The 21,415-nt window shown below is 32.0% G+C and overlaps 1 protein-coding gene across 1 annotated transcript in view; it reads left to right on the plus strand.

The window, feature by feature from the left end:
- Positions 1-520: 520 nt before the first annotated feature.
- Positions 521-21,415, plus strand: part of NPFR (Neuropeptide F receptor) — a 355,628-nt gene continuing 334,733 nt past the window's right edge. Inside the window, exon 1 of the mRNA XM_072535514.1 lies at positions 521-722. The gene's annotated coding sequence lies outside the window, so the exon portion shown is untranslated. The remainder of the gene's footprint in view (positions 723-21,415) is intronic.

Consider the following 21,415-nt stretch of genomic DNA (forward strand, 5'->3'; position numbering starts at 1 on the left):
CATTAGTTTTAATAGTTGTTTGGCCAGGTTGAAGTGGAAATTGAAACGTCAAAAATTAACTTATTTTAAACTTAAATTGTGGCTTATTCCCAATAAAAATAGTAATTGCATTAAGATGTCACAAGAAAATGGTTTTACAACAATATGCTTTATTCAAAAAGTAACTGAAACAAAAAAAATATAAAGAAATAGTTCTAGTACAACTCTTTGAATTATGGGACTACTTTTTAAAGGATGTGGAACAGTGACAAGGACTAACTTAACTCAATTTATTGGTAATTAAAACTTATACAAAACAATTTAGAATAATTAAACAATTTGAACACAAATTGTGTTTTTATGTTAGTATGGGTAATAGTGATGATAATGTTTATGTTTTATTCAACGTTATACATTTTTCGAAACAAAATAAAAAACTATCAAACTTCATCAACTAAAATCGTACATATATTAAAGGGTAGGGATACTTTGCTGAGAATGCGCCTCGACACAATCTCCTTGTTTATATAGATACCGACGCTGCTCAGAGAAACAGTTGCGAATCTGTCTCCCCAAACTGAGCGGTTGGAGTTTTCCGGCGGGAAACTGTGTTACACGTGCGCGCTCACAAAAAGTTTGTCAAAAAGTGTCTTCCGGAACTTGGTTGGATGATTGTGGCGTGAAGTTGTTTTGTTGACGATAGTTAGTTTAAGTTAGTTTGTAGTGGTTGCCGCCCATTGAAGGTAAGATTAACATTGATTTTAGTCATCGTAACAAAACATTAAACAAAAACTTATGTTGTCATAAAAAAATTACCATTAATTAGTTTGACATACTGAAACATAACATAGGGTAATGGAATCAATCTTAGACACTTTAGGAACCATAAATTTTCTTTCTCTACCGGTAATTATTAATAATAAAGTACTTTATAAATTTTACATACCTGCTTGTTCTCCAGACTGTCCTTAATCATTACAGGAGTTCATTTAACAAAAATAATAAAATCAAGATATAATAATGTATTTATTATTAACTGTTTTTTCTGCAGTATTGAACATATTTTTTATCGATCCTAATTTGGACAGCTTTGGGCACAGAGTTATGGACACCATTTTCCAATAATTTTTTTTTCTAATAGTGTACATGAAAAAAATGTATATTAACTATGATTTCGAAAAAGTGTAGCTCGTATTAAAGTTTGTCGCGGTTCCCTTTTTCACGACTGATATGGGATAGTACTAAAAAATGTTCAACAAAAGAAACAAAAACGCTTGTATTGAACCAAATATGTATTAAATATAGTTATAAAGTATACAAATATAATTACAAATACAAATGCTCGTGCATTATAATAATTATTATTAATAATTATGTTACACAAACAATTTAAAAATTTACTTTGTCTGCCTTTTGTTCGGAAAACCTATTTATTCAAGATAGTGACCATAGCTGAAGAAGATTAATCCCCATGTTACCATTTCCACAATTCAAAAAAGCTCTCGAATTCATTCTTTATAAAAGCAGTGGATAAATCTGAACTGATCCAAACAATCAGTAGTATCAAAAGCAAATCTTCCTGTAGTATATATATATATATATATATATATATATATATATATATATATATATATATATATATATATATATAATCGAACACCTCTCTACCCTAAGGTGTGAGGTAAATACAAATACAGGTTACAGATACACATTACATCTCAAATCCAATGAAAATACAGAATTTTTTTTTTGTATTTTATTCTGTGCACGAATTTTGTCCATTCTTTCTTGTTTTTTGCCTTATTTTGAGCTTCTGACCATTCCATTCCCCTACTTTTCAAAATCTGCCCTACTTCGTCATCCCAGGTTTTCCGTGGACTTGCTTAACAAGTCGGTTGTCGCTCATTCGGCACAGATGACCAAACCATTTTATTTGTTGTGTTTCAATAGCGTGTAGTACAGATTCTATGCCCAGTTCTTCTCTAACATCTTCATTTCTTATTTTGTCTCGTCGTGTTATTCCTTTGACTCGTCTTAGATATTTCATATCAATGGCTTGTATCTTGCTTTTTAAATGCTTTGTTAAAACCCAGCTCTCGCTTCCATATATCAAGATTGGTCGGAATACTGTCTTATAAACTGTCATTTTGGTTCTTCTGCTGATTTCAGGTTTACCTATGAATGCTCTACTAAGATTATGGTACACTTTTGAAGCACTACTTATTCTTTCTGTTATTTCATTCCGCATGGTACCTTCTCTGTCTATTGTAACCCCTAGGTATTTGAATGCATTTACTTGTTCTATAAGTTGTTGGTTAATTTCTATGTTAACATTTCGGTTAGTTTTCGCTATTAGCATCACCTTGGTTTTCTTAACATTAATCTTCATGTTTCTAATTGCCAGCTCATTATTCCATCTATCTATATTTTTCTGGAGGTCCCTCTCGTTGGAAGCGCATAACATGAGATCATCTGCGAATGCACACTCAGCTATACCAACCGGTCGTAGTTTACTATATCCGATATGTACTTTGTGTATACTTGCTTTTGTTTCCTTAATTATGTCGTCAATAATCAATATGAACAGTGTGGGACTCATAACACCTCCTTGTCTTAGACCCTCGTTTATTGCAAACATCTCTGATTCCAAGTTATCCTTACGCACATAACTCTTGTTACTTTGATACAGACTTTTGATAGCACCTGTTAGTTGATGGTCAATATTTCTATTTTGCAGACTTTTCCAAACTGCTTCCTGGGACACTCTGTCAAATGCTTTCTCAATATCTAGAAATGCCATATATATTTCTGTGTTCTTTATTCTAGCTTTCTCAATTATTTGTTTCAACGTAAATGTATGGCCTTGCGTACTGTGTCCCTTCCTAAACCCACTTTGTACTTCATCCAGATGTGGTTCAACGATGTGTCTTAATTTCTTTTCTAGGATGCTTTCATATATTTTGGAGACGATACTGAGTAGATTAATTCCTCTATAATTTTCACAAGAACTTGGGTCTCGTTTCTTAAAAATTGGTAGTACTATGCCAATTCTCCAATCTTCGGGGACTGTACATCGATTCCAAGCCATGTTCATAATTTTGGTTAAAAATTCAACTCCTTTCAGTCCCATTGTCTTTAACATTTCAGCAGTGATTTTGTCATGACCAGCTGATTTACCTCTCTTTGTATTATTAATTGCTTCTTTGACTTCTTCTATTTGAATATCATTTTCTTGTCCATGTTCTCCGTCTACTTCTATCATTACAGTTTCCTCTTTCGGTTGTCTTGGTGTTAGGAGTTCGCTGAAGTATTGTCTCCATCTTTCCATAATCTCATTTGGTCTGATAATCAGTGTGCCGCCTTTACGTTTCACCTGTTTCATCGTTGTTTCTTTACCTTTTCTTAGCGTCTTTAGTGCCTTGTAAAACAATTTTTGGTTACCACGACTATCTGCCTCCATCTTTATTCCAAACTCATCACAGGCTTTCTTCTTCTTCTTCAGGACCATTTCTTTCACCACCTTTCTTTGTCGTTTATATTCTTCGTAACTATTTTCTGTTATCTTGTTTAAGTATATTTTCCATTTCTGTTTTTTATATTTTATTTGGGCTTTTAATTCATCGTCCCACCATCGTGTTTGCTTCTTATTTCTGTTTACATGGTTTATTCCACACGTTTCTTTTGCTGTCGTCACGATGGTTTCTTTAAGTTGTTTCCAAGTTTCCTGTAAGTTGTCAGTACTATGTGCATTCGTTAATTTGGCTAGTTTTTCTTCTATTTTACTTTTGAACATGGCCGCGACTTTTGGGTCATTTAGTTTATAGTTTTTAATATTCTCGTTTACTTTATTATTTTTCGTTCTTTGTTTAGTTTTTTAGGGTTTTTTTGAGGTAATCTTATCTTTGCCATTACCAGATAGTGGTCACTATAGATTTCAGGTCCTCTTTTAACTCTGACATCAGTTACCTCTTTCCTAAATTCTCTATTAATGAGAACATAATCTAGAATTGATGTGTTCAAAAAATGTGTTGGTGATAATCAAATTATTCTCCATGCAAAAGTCTATCATCCTTCTTCCATTATCGTTTCTTGTATCTTCCCCCTGCATACCCAAACTATCTATGTTATCATCGTCTCTTTTACCAACTCTGCTGTTCATATCGCCTAGAATGACTATTCTACCTTTCACATTTTCTATAGCATCATTGAGCTCTTCCCAATATTCTTCTTTAACTTTCAATGGTTCGTCATCATTAGGGCCATATGTGACTAATATAGTTGTTATTTCTGAATTATCTAGTGTTATCTCTATCTTTAAATTTCTTTGTGATATAAATTTCCAATTTTTAACATATAACATATAGCTTCCTCTCATTAGGCATCCTACACCTTCTGCCGCTCTACTATCGGTACTGACTCCACTGTACAAAAATACATGTTCTTTATCCAATTCATCCATTCCTTGACCTTTCTTCTTAGTTTCCGTGATTGCCAAAAAATCTAATTGTGCTTTGTTAAATTCATCTATTAATTCTTTCTCTTTTCCATTGAGGCTTCTGACGTTCCACAGCCATTTTTATGTACGTTTGTAGTCTATTTGCACCTTGATCTTGTATTAAATTTTCTTTGTTACAGTTTTCTTTTTTGTTCAATTCAATTATATCGTTAAACCTTATTCTCGCCTTGTTTATTATTCCATGTTGATCAGTTCTATTTGGCTGATGGTCTGCTATTTCTTCCTGGATTTGTTGAGAGCCTTCATCTCCCTCTTCCACGTCCATACTTCTCCATTTATCTTCCTGTAGTACTGATGGACTATCCATAAAATGTTCTTAAATCTCCCAAAAATGTGTTGGAAGTCGTGGTCTCACTAATTAACGATTCCTTTGAAAAAAGTATATTTTCAGAGTGCCTAAAGACAGCCATTATTATTTCTCTTCTTTTCCGTGACAATAAAGCATATTCCTATTCTATCCTATTAAAATTTCTCTAAATAGTAACGACAAGTCTGATAATCGTTCCATTTCGTTCCTGCCGTTTAATTCGTTATATTAAAAAATTTTATATTAAAATTTATTTTTTAATAATTTTTCAAAAACAGAAAACATGCTGTTATTATCTTTGGGAAACTGGATGCAATGTTATTATATTTTATGATTAATTTTTCTGTAAGTTCTTTAACATATTGAATTTTTTAAATTTCAATTTACAAGCAGATTTTTAAAGCAAGTAGCTGTTCAATTGAATAAAGATCTTCTTCTTCTTCCTATGCCGTCCCCATTAACGGAGGTTGGCGACCACATTTTTAAAAGCTTCTCTGTCTTTTGCAACGTAGAATAATTCGTCTACAGTCATGTTTGTCCAGTCTCGAATATTTCGCAGCCATGACTTCCTCTTTCTACCTATTCCCTTTTTGCCATCGACTCTACCCTGCATGATGACCTGCAGAAGGCTATATTTATTATTTCTTAGTATGTGTCCAAGGTATGCAGTCTTACGTACTTTTATCGTTCTCAACAATTTTTTGTCTCGACCCATTCTTCTCAGCACTTCCTCATTGGTGACCCTGGCAGTCCATGGGATTCTCAACATTCTCCGGTATATCCAAAGTTCAAAGGCTTCAATCTTTTTAACTATTTGCGCTTTTAGTGTCCATGTTTCTACCCCGTACAATAGTTGCGACCAGACGTAACATTCAACAAACCTCAGTCTCAGCGCAATATTCAGATTTTTGTCACAGAACAATTGTTTGAATTTTAAGAACGCTGCCCTTGCCATTTCTATTCGTACCCGGATCTCTTGGTCTGGATCTAATTCTGTGTTGATGTAAGCTCCCAGATATTTATATTTTGTCACTCTCTCTATTTGCTGTCCACCAAGAGTTAGTTGATCATTATTTATTGGACTCCTTGATACTTTCATAAATTTGGTCTTATCTGTGTTGATGTCAAGTCCCATTTGAATGCATTCACTATTTATTGCATCTAGTAAAGTTTGTAGATCTTCTATACTGTCAGCCATAATTACCGTGTCATCTGCAAATCTCATGGTGTTTATGATTGCTCCACCAATTCTTATTCCCTCCTTTCTTTCCCATAAGGCTTTTCTGAATATGACCTGTGAGTACACGTTGAAAAGCGTCGGAGACAAGACGCATCCTTGCCTAACCCCTCTCGCAATCGGAATAAAGATCAATTGAAATGTTTTTATCGTATTTAGCAGTAAGTCTTTCGACTTGTTTTTGTATAATTCCATTTGAAAATGATAAAAGTTTCTCGGGTGGTAATACTGAAGTCACAGAAACTTTGAAACCTTTGTTTGGTTTGAGAAATCAATATATCTAAACAGCAATAATATATATTTCCCCTAAAGTATGATTCCTGGTCTGAAATCCTCTCATCTTTTGATAACTTAGTAAAAAAGTTACTTTTCGAAATGAATTATCATGAAATATCATGAAAGTTATTTAATTTCTTGTATCTTTCAGCTGATTCAAAGGTTTCTTAGAAAAATACCAACTTTCTGTAAATCATTCTTTTCATACTACACTCGTGATCATAAAATCCGGGTCACCTTGAAAATCACCGATATTTCATTTTTAACGAGCTTTATCGTAAATAATAATAACACAAATACAAACTAATGCATGTTTCTGGGAATTGTTGTCGGCTTAGCGGTTTCCTTTGCAACAAAGAATTTCAATAGTACCGATTTGACGGGAAAGTGCACAATTCCCAAAATGAATGGTACCTGTAACTGCCGCTTGTTTTAAATGTCTTATTTGTGCTTCGACTTTCTGTTCAAACGCAACGAACAAACGTTTATTATTGACACCATTAGTGTTTATTAGTGCCATTTTTAGCGTTTATTATTGTTTATTTTTTGCCAAAAGTATCCTTGACTGTCGTTGAAACGACACAAATTATTGCGCTTGTGAAAGACGGTCACACTCAACGGCAAGTCGCAAGAACTGTTGGCGTAAGCCTTTCTTCGGTTCAACGAGTGCTTCAATGCTTTCCGGAGAAGGGTTTGCTATCCAGACGACCTGGCTCTGGACGAAGAAGAATGACCACGGTACGAGATGACCGTTTTCTGTTGTTTCAGGCTTTACGAAACCGGACCTCAACTGCGATTATGCATCAAAATCGTCTACAGGAAGTACGAAATAGCAATTTTAGCGTTGCAACAGTCAGAAGAAGACTTCGTTCTTTTGGACTATCATCTCGGGTAACGGCTACAGGACCGCCACTTCGCCTGGCGCATCGAGTTGCATGACAAGCTTTTGCTCGACTTGCTCGATTGGAGCAAAGAGTTATTCTCAGATGAATGATTTTCACAAGCTTGCATTGCTCCAAGAATGCCATTTGGTGGAGGCTCGGTAATGGCTTGGGGAGGTGTATCTTCCGACTTCCGCACAGAATTACCCTTCATCGAAAATGGGTCCTTAACTGCACGAAGGAACATTACGGAGATTCTGGAAAAACAAGTTATGCATACCATGACAAGGCTTGGAGAAAACACACGGTTTTTATGCAGAACAATGCTCGAACGCACGTTGCCACGATCAGTATGCAATACTTGGACGAGGTCGGAATTACGAGGTTACCCTGGCCAGCTAGGTCTCCGGACCTGAATCCTATCGAAAATATCTGGGACGATTTGAAAAAACGTATTCAACCCCTAACATCTCCTCTTAACAACGGACAGGAGCTTAAGGATCTGTTAGTGAGAGAGTGGAATAACATACCACAACATGTAATTCAGAGAAAAATTGAGAGTATGCCCCGTCGTCTGCAAGAGGTCATTAGAGCGAGTGGAGGCAATACACGATATTAGTCATTGAAATTTCACTGACATTTTACCACGTTCTATATTTTCCATTTTTTTCGTATGCCCGTTTTATCAACAATTTGGTTTGTTTTCTGCTTTTTCAATAAAAACAATAAAAAACCGTTGTTTTTTCTTTCAAAACATACATTGATGACAAATAAAAAATACGTTAGCCTAAAAAAAAGGTTATTACTGCACCAGAGGCAAAAATATTCCAGAAACTTGAAATTTTCAACGTGACCCGGATTTTATGATCGCGAGTGTATATAGCTTTATAACAGGGTTGATTATTTATAAATAATGTAAAAAAAAACTACAAGCACTATAAAATGGTAATTTTCCAAAACAGCAAATATATTTTTACATTCATCACGGTCTTTTTTAGTAGAAATTAAACTGATTTCATCAAACAACGGTTTATACTATTAGCAAAAAAGTATCGCTTATTACTGCTCACATTCAATTTACTTTAACACCGCTTTGCAAAAATAATTTCGTAACGTATGCCAGTACTGATTTTTTTAATATAAATTCAGTTTTATCCCAGTTAAACTGGCAATTTATTTTTCCTAATCGCTCTGATAAATCGTCAATGAGGGACTCTTGACGATTCTTCATACTGCTATTACAACAATTTCTGAGCATACCACCGAACGACAGCTATACAGAAATCGACTATAACTTTGGATTAACCTCTCAGCTACCCATTTAATTCGACATAAGCCTAAGTGAAAGCTTTGGCGAACATTTAAACTTTCTGGTTCCCTGGACGATTTTCTCGCCCACCGTAATGATTTAACCGAGTCAAACAATCGTTGCTCAAGTTAAGAACAAAATTTGAAGAATCTATCATTGCAAGTGGTAATAGTAAAAAAGTTTATCGGTACATTCGCACATCTTTATCTTCTAAAGTCTCCATAACATTACTTTAAGCTGACGGGTCTTTATGTTCTTCGAATAACGAATCTTCGGAATGTTTATCGTTATTATTTTCTCAGGTTTTTACAGATAAACCTAACGATACCATTCCTCAAATAATGCGCCCACGTTTGTCTAAAACTCTTGATAATATATCTTTCACACCGGATGCAATTAAACATCATTTATGGAAACTACACAATAATTCATCATTCCCTAAACAATGTGAAGAATCTGTAGCCATCCCTATATCTCTCATAATTAATGCTTCTTTTAATCAAGGTTTCCTTCCCTTGTCCTGAAAATTGGCTTCGGTTACTTCTATATTCAAGAAAGAAAATAAACTTGATTGCGATAATTATCGTCCAATCAGCCTCGTTCCTATTGTCGGCAAGGTCATGAAATCAATTATTTCGGAAGTTATGTCTGAGTTTCTACTTTAGTAAAGGTCGTTCAACGATCACAAACTTACTTCATTGTGTTAATGATTGGTCATTATCTTTAAACAATCGGCATCCTGTTGATGTAGTCTTCTTAGACTTCTCCAAAGCTTTCGACCCTATTCCAAAACGTCGATTAATAGCTAAATTGGATGACTATGGTATCTGCGGAAAGATAAACATATGGTTTTTCTAACCGACAGATACTTCAGAGTTCGTGTTGCGGAAGACCACTCACTACATAAGCCAGTCAAGAGTGGAGTCCCAAAAGGATTGTTATTTGGACCGCTACTTTTTTGTATCTACACTAGTGATCTTCTGCTCATTGTATCCAGTCAGGTTTCAATTTACGCTGATGCGTTCCCTCCCACAACGATCTCAGAGTGATAATAATTAGTGGCTTAAATTGGTCTGATCACGTAGTGTCGGTGTGTAAAGCAAACTCGAAACTGTTTTTGATCCGTAAATGTTTTACACGTATATCTCTAACCTTTGTTGGTAAACTTACTTAATATACGTTAGACCTATTCTTGAGTTTACCGGGCCAGAAATCAAGAAATTTACTACCAACGTCCTTGTAACTGAATATATCTCCAAGTACAGAGAAACCTATCCAAAACTTATCAAAACAGCTGAAAAAATACTACATAATAAACAATCTTCGAAATAAAACTAACACAGCTCAAACATGTTCTCTTCCAAATCTTGAAAATCTAAAAGAATACTTCGTTAATGTGAGTAAAAATATAGCATCAACTATTTTGTCACTACAAGATCCTATTTCCTATCTCCCCAATTCAAAAAAGATCTCGAATTTATTCTTTATAAGACCAGTTGATACATCTGAACTAATCCAAATAATCAGTAGTATTAAAAGCAAATCTTCGTGTAGTACTGATGGACTATCCACAAAAATTTTCTTAAATGTCCTAAAAAATGTATTGGAAGCCCTAGTCTCACTAATTAATGGTTCCTTTGAAAAAGGTATATTTTCAGTCTGCCTAAAGACAGCCATTATTATTCCTCTTCATAAGGATGGTGAAAAATCGAATGTCTGCATCTATAGACCTATTGCCTTACTACCGGTCCTATCCAAAATTATTGAGAGTCTTAAAAACCCGGCTTATGTCCTTTCTCGTTGAAAACGAGATCGTTAATTTCTCAATGTATTTTTTGATAATTCTTTTATTGTTTTCTAGTTACTTTTAGCATGTCTAGACAAGGCATGGTATCATGTAACTTTTCTTTGAAGTTAATTGTTTTCGAGTTAAAAATCATTTAAAACAGAAAAAAACGAAAAATTTCGATTTTTAGAACTCAACAACACAAGTTAAAAGTAATAATTTTGAAACTATGAAGTACCTAAATTCAAGTTCAAACCTTCTTCTATCCACGCCTGATGAAGACTGTGGGCTTATTTTGTTTTAAAACAATGTTTTTTAATTGTTAATGAAGCGCTTATGACAGGACAGGTGCTCATTAATCGGAATTCAAACCCGCAAAACTTGTGGCATAAATCTTGTTTTCCTCTGAGCCAGAGCGCCAGTCCTTTCATAAGCGCTTCATTAACAATTAAAAACAATTAAATTGTTATAATTGTTTAATAAAAAACAAATTTCAATTGTTTATAACCCGAAAACTGAAATTACAAAGATACAAATACTCTAAAAAAACATCGTTTAAATAAGTTAGGACCACTTTTCCCAAGAGCCATATTCTGGGTTATCTCATAAAAGTGATCATACAAAAAAATCTCATGGGAATAATCTCATTACCAAAAAAATCATTCATTATGTTAAAAAGACAACACACGACCGAATACGAAACAAAGTTGTTTCCGGGTTAATGCAATTCTTTGTATATCTTTAGAACTACTTCATTAGATTCTACTACTATTTACAGTACAGACCTATTTTGCGTAATTATTGCTTATTTTCTATTTCTATATATACATACAATTTCTAGATTAACGACTAATGGGGTAGTGAATATATTAAAGCCCACGCAATGGGACTGCCTGGCCCTATTATTAAATTAAGGATAATATTTTTAGAAATTCAAATTAGTATGAAACATCCAAACTCGGTTTTCCGGTAATAAATGTAACAGTTTTGAAAAATACTGACAAACAAACCTATAAACTTCACATAGAGATGGGTGGAGTTCAATATGTTGGTATCAATAAATTTCATGGTATTATCCAGGAATGTAGAAACAGAAAATTAAAAGAAAATTTAAAAGAAAATAAAGTTGTCTAACAGCCGTTTAAATCAGAGTTATTTGTCAATAATGTAATAAAATTCATTGATAAGGTTATTTAAAATCAAACCATAATTGTCACATCATTCAGCACGGTGACTAAGCTTTACTGTTCCGTATAAATATTTACAAAAAAATAAAAACAAAAACAAACTAATACAACCTATTCAACCTACATAAAAAGGTTAAAGAAATGACAGGGCTGCAAAAAAGAAACTCAACACAAATCTTTTAGATAAAGATGGCAATACTATGATAATAACTGACGAAAAGCTAAAACGATGGAAAGAATATATGGAAGAGCTCTTCGACGACGAAAGAGGAAACCTACAAGACATATCTTTCGAGGACAAAGAAATAAGTATAGAAATTACAAATAAAGAAATATTGTATGCACTAAAGAACACCAGAAACGGAAAAAGTCCAGGGCCAGATCAACTGCCTATTGATATCCTTAAAATAATAGAAAATGAGTACATGAATGTCCTCTTAAAGCTGTTTAATGAAATTTATCAGTCGTGGGACATACCCAATGAATGGTTGACCTCAACATTTATTTGTCTCCCAAAAAAGAAAAATGCTAGAGAAGGCACTGACCACCGCACCATAAGCCTGATGTCTCACACACTTAAAATCTTTTTAAAGATCATCCATAAACGCATTTACCAAATACTTGATATGGATATTGAAGAAACCCAATTTGGATTCCGTAGAGTCGTAGCAATTACAATACAATGGCCTTCGAATTATAACAAATCTATATTATAAACATTAGGCACACATACGCATTAATGACTACACATCAGAAAAGTTCGAAATTAAAAGAAGAATGCGAAAGGGGTGTGTATTGTTACCACTTTATAAAATTATGAAAAGAGCTCTTGAGGGAGAAACAGCAGGAATAAAGGTCAATGGAACACCTACTAACAATATTAGATATGCGGACGATACTGTCATAATAGCAGAGAACTTCCAAGACTTCCAAAAGCTAATGAACAAGATAATTGAGTATGGAGAAGAATATGGATTATCAATAAACATCAGGAAAACTAAATTTATGAGGATATCCACAACCCAAAATAATGATGAAAACCTGACAATTAACGGTAAAATTTTAGAACAAGTTGAAAACTACAATTATCTTGTCACAAAAATTTATCACACAAACGATTACTCCAAAAAAATCAATGTTTGAATAGAAAAAGCACGAACAAACTTCAATAAAATGAGAAAGATACTTTGCGCAAGAGAACTGAAATTAAAAATAATAGTTAGGCTGGCAAGCTGTTATATTTTCTCGACTCTGCTTTACAGGATAGAAGCATGGACACTTAACGCGTCGATTACTAAAAAGTTGGAAGCATTTGAACTGTAAGTGTATAGAAGAATTTTGAAGATATCATGGACCGAGCATGTTACAAACAACGAAGCCATGAGAAGAGTCAACAAAAGAATGGAAATATTGGAAACCATCAAGAGACGAAAGCTGCAATACTTGGGGCATGTTATGCTTAATGAAAGATACAACATACTTCAATTAATTATGCAAGGGAAAATCCAGGGCAGGAGAAGTGTAGGAAGGAGAAGAATCTCATGATTGCGTAACTTGAGGGAATGGTACGGATGCACATCAATCGAACTATTCAAAGCAGCAGCATCTACGATCAGAACAGCCATGATAATTGCCACCTCCGTTGAAGAGATGGCACGTAAAGAAGAAGAAGAAGAAGATAAATATTTAATTCCAAAGTCTATTTCAGTTAAGATTTGTTTCGTGGGTCTTTTATAATGTCACTGACAAAACTCCCGTAGGTACCTATTAGAGGGCTACTCTGCTGGTGATACAATAGTTTTGAAGTACTGCGGAGTACACCAGCATGATTGAAAATAAGAATAACCATCTGGCGTAAGTCATTAAATATTATCAATTCGTGAAAGCTCACTTACCTTTTTAAAGGTGTTGATTGGTAGGTTAAAATCTTAGCTTCTCGACAGTAGATGATGTCGGGTGTTTGAAGAAACGTCACCGGGTAGAATGACATTTTCGGCGCTAACCCGTATTTGCGCTCTGATGAACGTCTCGTTAGCTATGGATTCATCCTGTATATATTATGACAAAACTCCCGTAGGCACTTAAGAGAGGGCCACTCTGCCGGTGGTCTAAATAGTTTCAAAGTAGTGCGGAGTTCACCAGCAATTAATTAAAGCTGTCATCCCTAGCTTTGTTACAGACTTATGAAATGCATTCCCCTTTCAAGAAATATAATAATTTAGATAAGTCCTCAAAAGTTGGTCTTTTGAAAATGTTTTATTTCAAGTGTTCGTGGTTAAAATTAATAGCTTCCGAACACATGTGGGAAGTTAGCAAGAGTCTTCTCAGAACTAGGACTACATTAATCTGGGTTAGTCAGTTTAAACGTGGAAAATTAAAAAAATGATAATTTAGATATTATAATGAACTAATTATAGATATATAACTAAATAAGGTCATATTTTAATAGAATAATAAAAGTACTAGGAAAGGCATAGCCTTACTGAACAGCGTACTGTGGGATAAAAACATCTCTAAAGAAAATAAAAGGAGAATATACAACACCATAATAAAAAGTATCACAACATATGGATGCGAAGTGTGGCCCCTAAAAGACAGAACAGAGAAAATGCTTAGAGCAACAGAAATGGACTTCTGGCGCCGCTCGGCGGGAATCTCCAGACGCGACAGAATAACAATCAAAACGACACAACTCAGATGGTACGGACATGTAAGGAGAATGTCGGAGAATAGAATACCAAGACAAATTCTTGAAAGGCAACCAAGAGGTAGGCGGAGACCAGGAAGGCCTAGAAGAAGTTGGAGAGAAGGAGTTGATAAAAAAATCAGAGAAAGAGAACTGGAGGACGATCTATGGAACGATAGAATGAGATGGAGATTGGAAATCGGAAGACGTCGAAGAACGTTGTAAATCGACATTATATATATATATATATATATATATATATATATATATATATATATATATATATATATAAAGTACTAAAATCAAAATAAAAACTAAATACTTTCCCAAACAGTCACAGATAGGAATATTATAGAGAAATAAATTTACAAAAATACATAAAGGTAGGTACTTCTCTCTCTCTCTCTCTCACCAATGGTGCTACAGCCCAAATCGAGCCTTGACCTCCTCCAAACTATGCTTCCAACCTTGCAGGACCCGCGCCGATCTTTTACAAGTTCTTTAACCTTTTCCGTGGCCTTCTTTTTGGTCTTGCGCTTACATTTTACTAGGTAGGGTTCTTTTTGCTAATCTTCCGGTCTCTATTCTTACTACATGACCAGACCATCGAAACCTCTGAAGTTTAACGAATTTTGAGATCGGTGCCTCTTTGAACACTTGTTAGAGTTCAAGGTTGTTCATGGATCTCCATACCCCGTATACTTCTAGATATCATTCATTACCAATGCGATAGTGGTGTATTAAAAATTTAGTCGACGAAATGACCAAAAAACAAACATAATATAACTTCCTGCCACCATTGTAAACTAAACCCCAATTAACTTAAATGGGCTGAAGTAAATGATTCTGTGGCAAAGAAAATTATTATATATATATATATATATATATATATATATATATATATATATATATATATATATATGTATATATATATATATATATATATATATATATATATTGTTATGATGTGTTTTTTGTTTGAATGATGAGCAATGAGTATTTTTAATAATATAATATATAGGGTTTTTATCGCGGTTCTCAAAGAATTAGCTTGTAAGTATTTTTTTTAAATTATCTTTATTATAACTATTATGAAACACACATATATATCTAACCTAGCCAATGTAAATTTAAAATAAACTATCTTTAAATTGATGTTCTTATAAAACTAATTAAATTCTATAGACAATGTTAAATTTAAACAAAATATCTTTAAAATTGAAATTGTTATGACACTAACTAAATTATATTAACAAAATTTTGTACCTTTCTTTCACTGAATGCCTAAATGAATTGTTTTCCACTATATATATTCTAATCACCACTGAATGTCTACGTACTTCGGTTATCCTTGTTTTTGTGAAATTTTTTTTCCAATTATCAGCTTCTACCAATTTAAGATATATTTTTCTTCACCAGCATTTATACACCACCAAGCAAACCAGCAAACAGCATTTATATTTATTCTTCTTTTCAATATACCAATATCCAATTATTATAAGTTGATTTATACTAATCTCCAACCATAATATAATTTAATTTCTTCCAATATACTTTTTTTAATCTTCAATAATTATTTGTGTATGATTATAAATGTGCATTAAATTATATGCATAATTTTTAATCTTCATTTAACTCACTATATTAAACAATTGGACTATTTGTACTTGATTCACTGACTCCAACTAACTTTCATATTTCTTATTAAACTTTTCTGACTGACTTCTTGAAAATTTTGAACAATTTACTTCACTAACTAAATGTGTCTACTAACTTTCATAATGAACTGGCCTGACTTCTGACTAAAAACTGCCATCTTGAATCCAAATCACGGGTATTTATATCTTTTTGGATATTCTAGAACCATCTGGTAAGAGATCATGTTCCAATTTGTTCTATTAAATACATGTCTGAATTTTCTGGAACAAACCATTTCGCAAACATGGCCATCTCCGGTGATCCAGAGAATTCCATTCTTTTCTATTAATAATTTTGTTGACATTTAGGCTTTTCAGATCAGAATAAACATTTAAATCATTAAATATATATAAATTAAACATTTTAAACTAACATTATTAATATAACCCCACTTATATTCGTATTATGATTAATTTCTATCTGTCAATTTACTGTATAGTTGGTTGCCTATGCACATGGCTCACTTAAATATATTTACAACATTAAAATACAACTTTTACACTTATTATATGCTAATTTATTAAAAATGCCCTCACATAAATATATTTTTATAAAATTCTCTAGTATATAACTTATTTAAAACAACCAAATATCTAATATTATGTAGTATATAACTTATAAATTATTTTCTATAAACCCTAATCGTATCAATATATATATATATATATATATATATATATATATATATATATATATATATATATATAATGGGAAATGTTCAGAAATATTTTGAATAAGGATTTAAGAAATGACAGGATGTTTAAATAACATCAAAATAGAAGAGAGATATTATTTAGTTTCTTTTGATGTTTGTGATTTGTTTACTTCTGTACCAAGAGATCAAACTTTACCTTTAGTACACAAACTTTTAAACAATTGCACCATATCAGCATATCAGCAAAAGACAAAGATACCATCTTATCTATGCTTAGATTTTGTCTTGATCAGGACGTCTTCCAATTTAATCAAAAAATATATAAACAACCAACAGGTTTAGCAATGGGTTTTCTATTATCACCTTTTTTAGCTGATATTTTCTTAGACAGCTTAGAACAGAAACAATAAAATAGAGTTTTTTGGTCAAGATATGTTAATGATTGTATATCTTTTATACAGGAAACCCAAGATGATGCCTTACAGATTCTGGATGATCTTAATTCCTTTACATCTCTTTTACACTGGAACCAGAATCTGACAATAAGTTGAACTTCTAGGATATGACTATATCTCGTAAAAACATTCTAACATTCTCTGGAGTATAATATTTAATAGCTACAGTACAACATATACAGTTACATTTATAGGCTTCTGAAATTTCCACTTTTGAATGAGAACTTTAATTTAGAACTTAATACTCTTAAGCAAATTGCTTTCAATAATGGTTATGATTCCATCATCCATAAGCTTCTAAATAGAGCAAAACTTAAAATTGCAGAAAAGCTTGCTTATTCATCACAATGATTGCTCCAACCCAATATACTCATACTCATCATTCTATTCATCATCATATAACAAAACCTTTTTCTTCTACAATTAAAGACATCAACATTTCCTTCAAGTCACACAACACTTTAGGTTCCTTTTTAATCAACACTAAAGATAGGATACTTGGGGCACATCATGAGAGGTGAAAAATACTAACTACTAAGGAATATAATGCAGGGTAAAATCAAAGGCAGAATAAGCGTAGGAAGACGTGAAATTTCGTGGCTACGCAATCTCCGTGAATGGTTTGGGTGCAGTTCAATTGAACTATTCAGGCGCGTAACCAACAAAATTATAATTGCCAGAATGATTTCCAATCTCCGATAGGAGCGGAACTTGAAGAAGAAGAAAAAAGATAGGATGGACACTCTTGACCAAAGTGGTATTTATAAATTAAAATGTGATAATTGTGATGCATCTTATGTAGGTAGAACCATTCGAAAGTTATCTACTAGAATCACAGAACATTTGAAACTCAAATGATCCGTCTCTATTGGTACCTACAAACTAAGATTTTAGGATATTTTTTTCTTGTTATTTTAAAAATCCCAAGAATGGATATCATTTTGCTTTTAAAAATATTTGGCCCGCGTATTTTTAGTGTAGTTTAATATACATGCTTAATATACACACTCCTATAATTCATTTAAATTTATAAAATATTTAAATAAATATAAAATAAAATTATAATTCCAACAGTGTAGATAATATCCTCGATATTTAAGGTTACATGTAATTAGTAAATTATACTGTCACATAATAGACAAACTATGTATACAAGTGCGTGTACGCAAATTAGTTTCTTAATTGATATTATTGTAAACAAAACGCACTAATCGTGTACTAAACTTTTTATTAAGTACAATACAGGGTGTGCTATGTATTTTTATTACAAACCAGTAAAAGTAATCCTCGGAAATCGATGTTTTTTAAAGACTGTTTATAAAAAGAACAAATATAACCGTTATATTTTTGATTCATCAGTTTCTTTCACATTTTCTTACTATATATATATATATATATATATATATATATATATATATATATATATATATATATATATATATATATATATATATATATATATATTTTTCAAATTATTTTTTCGACCGTACTGTTTTAAATATTGATTTAGAGTTTAATATTTATTATTTATTATTATATATTATAAATATTATTTAATATTTAATTTAAATATTTCCTGACCGATTGCTGATACTCTAAATCAATATATATATATATATATATATATATATATATATATATATATATATATATATATTGTTATGATGTGTTGTTTGTTTGAATGATGAGCAATGAGTATTTTTAATAATATAATATATAGGGTTTTTATCGCGGTTCTCAAAGAATTAGCTTGTAAGTACTTTTTTAAATTATCTTTATTATAACTATTATGAAACACACATATATATATCTAACCTAGCCCATATAAATTTAAAATAAACTATCTTTAAATTGATATTCTTATAAAACTAATTAAATTCTATAGACAATCTAAAATTTAAACAAAACTATCTTCAAAATTGAAATTGTTATGACACTAACTAAATTATATTAACAAAATTTTGTACCTTTCTTTCACTGAATGCCTAAATGAACTGTTTTCTACTATATAGATTCTAATCACCACTGAATGTCTTCGTACTTCGGTTATCCTTGTTTTTGTGAAATTACTTTTTCCAATTATCAGCTTCTACCAATTTAAGATATAGTTTTCTTCACCAGCATTTATATACCACCAAGCAAACCAGCAAACAGCATTTATATTTATTCTTCTTTTCAATATACCAATATCCAATTATTATAAGTTGATTTATACTAATCTCCAACCATAATATAATTTAATTTCTTCCAATATACTTTTATAATCTTCAATAATTATTTGTGTATAATTATAAATGTGCATTAATTATATGCATAATTTTTAATCTTCATTTAACTCACTATATTAAACAATTCGACTATTTGTACCTGATTCACTGACTCCAACTAACTTTCATATTTCTTACTAAACTTTTCTGACTGACTTCTTGAAAATTCTGAACAATTTACTTCACTATTCACTAACTAAATGTGTCTATTAACTTTCATAATGAACTGGCCTGACTTCTGACTAAAAACTTCCATAATAAACTGGGCTGACTTCTGATTAAAAATTTTCATAATAAACTGGCCTGACTTCTGATTAAAAACTGCCATCTTGAATCCAAATCACGGGTATTTATATCTTTTGGATATTCTAGAACCATCTCGTAAGAGATCATGTTCCAATTTGTTCCATTACTTCCATATAGATGTTCTCGAAAAAAATATCTGTTCGATCCACCGCCATAATCATTATTTCGAGAATGTTCGACTGTAAACAATGGTCACACTCTACACTCTGGATAATTCGTTAATGTTCCATTGATAATTTTGTTGACATTTAGGCTTTTCAGATCAGAATAAACATTTAAATTAGTAACTAACACTCTAATTTAATAAAATACACATTTCAAACAATATAACCCCACTTATATTCGTATTATGATTATATATATATATATATATTAGACACAAAGAAATATATATTTAAATAAACTTAATGTTAATTTAAGAACAAACCAGTAAACAAACTTTAGAAAACCTTAGAAAAATAACGACAACGTATTTTGAGAATAATTTTCGAAATGGAAATGGAAACATTAAAATAAATGCATTTTCAATTAAAATATTAATTAGTTCCATTGAAGATAGTAAATAACCTCACAACTCGGTTAGAGAAGTTAGAGAATCTGTTGATCATATTGTGTATACAAGAGTCTATCAATAAACTACCGAAGTACACAGGGTCGCACTTCAAAAAGTTTGTTATTTAATATATTTCATTGGTAGCTGTGTAATACACGATTATAAAAATTTATTAAATTATTTCATATGGTATTTTCAGGTTGTTCAAGTGAATATACTTGATAATTGAACAATTTTTAACATAAAGAAAGTAGTTTTTTTTGTTCTACGTAAATAATTGTCGCATATGGATCTAAATTCAGAAAGTTACTTTCCTTTACACTTTTTACAGGCTTAGGACTGTCAGCAAAAAACTGGCGTGTCTAAAAGTTTTTGCTCTTCCTAATCGGATATCGTTAAAAATGTACAGTAATGATAGTTCTATTTACAGTATATACATACAAACGAATACATAATGTACAAAAAATAGATGAATTAAAAAAAAAATATAGAAAAATATATACAAGTTAATATTTACAAAAAAAATACCCAAAATAACCAAAATATATTTATGAATTCCTAAATACCTAATTCTGTTTTGCTGTCGCTATCCCCTTCAAGATTAATAACAATTGGTTTAATTATGTGATTCAAAGTAACATATGAATTTTCTACGTTCATTACATGGCGTACTGAATTTTTCCAACTTTCTGGGGAGATATCATCAACACATTTCCTTATTAATTCGACTACACTACCACTTAAAGTCGGAGAAACATTTTGTGACCTAACATTTGACTTTAGTTGGTGCCACATATGTTCTATGGGATTAAATGAACAATAGTAGGGCGGAAGACGTAACACTGTATGTCCCATGTCCTCGGCCAATGCGTCACAAACATATACTATTTTAATAGAAAATGATTTTAACACTTCTAACAGTTCATTTTTTAAATAACTTTCTTCAAAATATATATCTTTTCTAACAGGTAGTTTTGAATTTCAATTTTTGTGTTATTTGCACTTAGAGATTTATGTAATTGACGACTGTGGTAACTTGCATTGTCCATTACTATCACACTATTTTGAAGAAGGTTAGGTATAAGACAATTCTTAAACCATTGCTCAAAAAGCTCTGCCGTTGTATCCTCATGGTAGTCCACGCAGGAGTCTTTAATGTTCTTTGCAGAAAGCCATAAGTCATTTGGGACCCAACCATTTTCTGATCGGACCTTTTTCTGAATCGGACCATCCTTTGGATGGTGTTTCATGAGTGTCAAACCATGTCTCGTCCAGATAAATTATTGGTCCATCTTCTGTACGGTACTTTCGTATAAA

This window comes from Diabrotica undecimpunctata, chromosome 6 (genome assembly GCF_040954645.1).
Source record: "Diabrotica undecimpunctata isolate CICGRU chromosome 6, icDiaUnde3, whole genome shotgun sequence".
Lineage (NCBI taxonomy): Eukaryota > Metazoa > Arthropoda > Insecta > Coleoptera > Chrysomelidae > Diabrotica > Diabrotica undecimpunctata.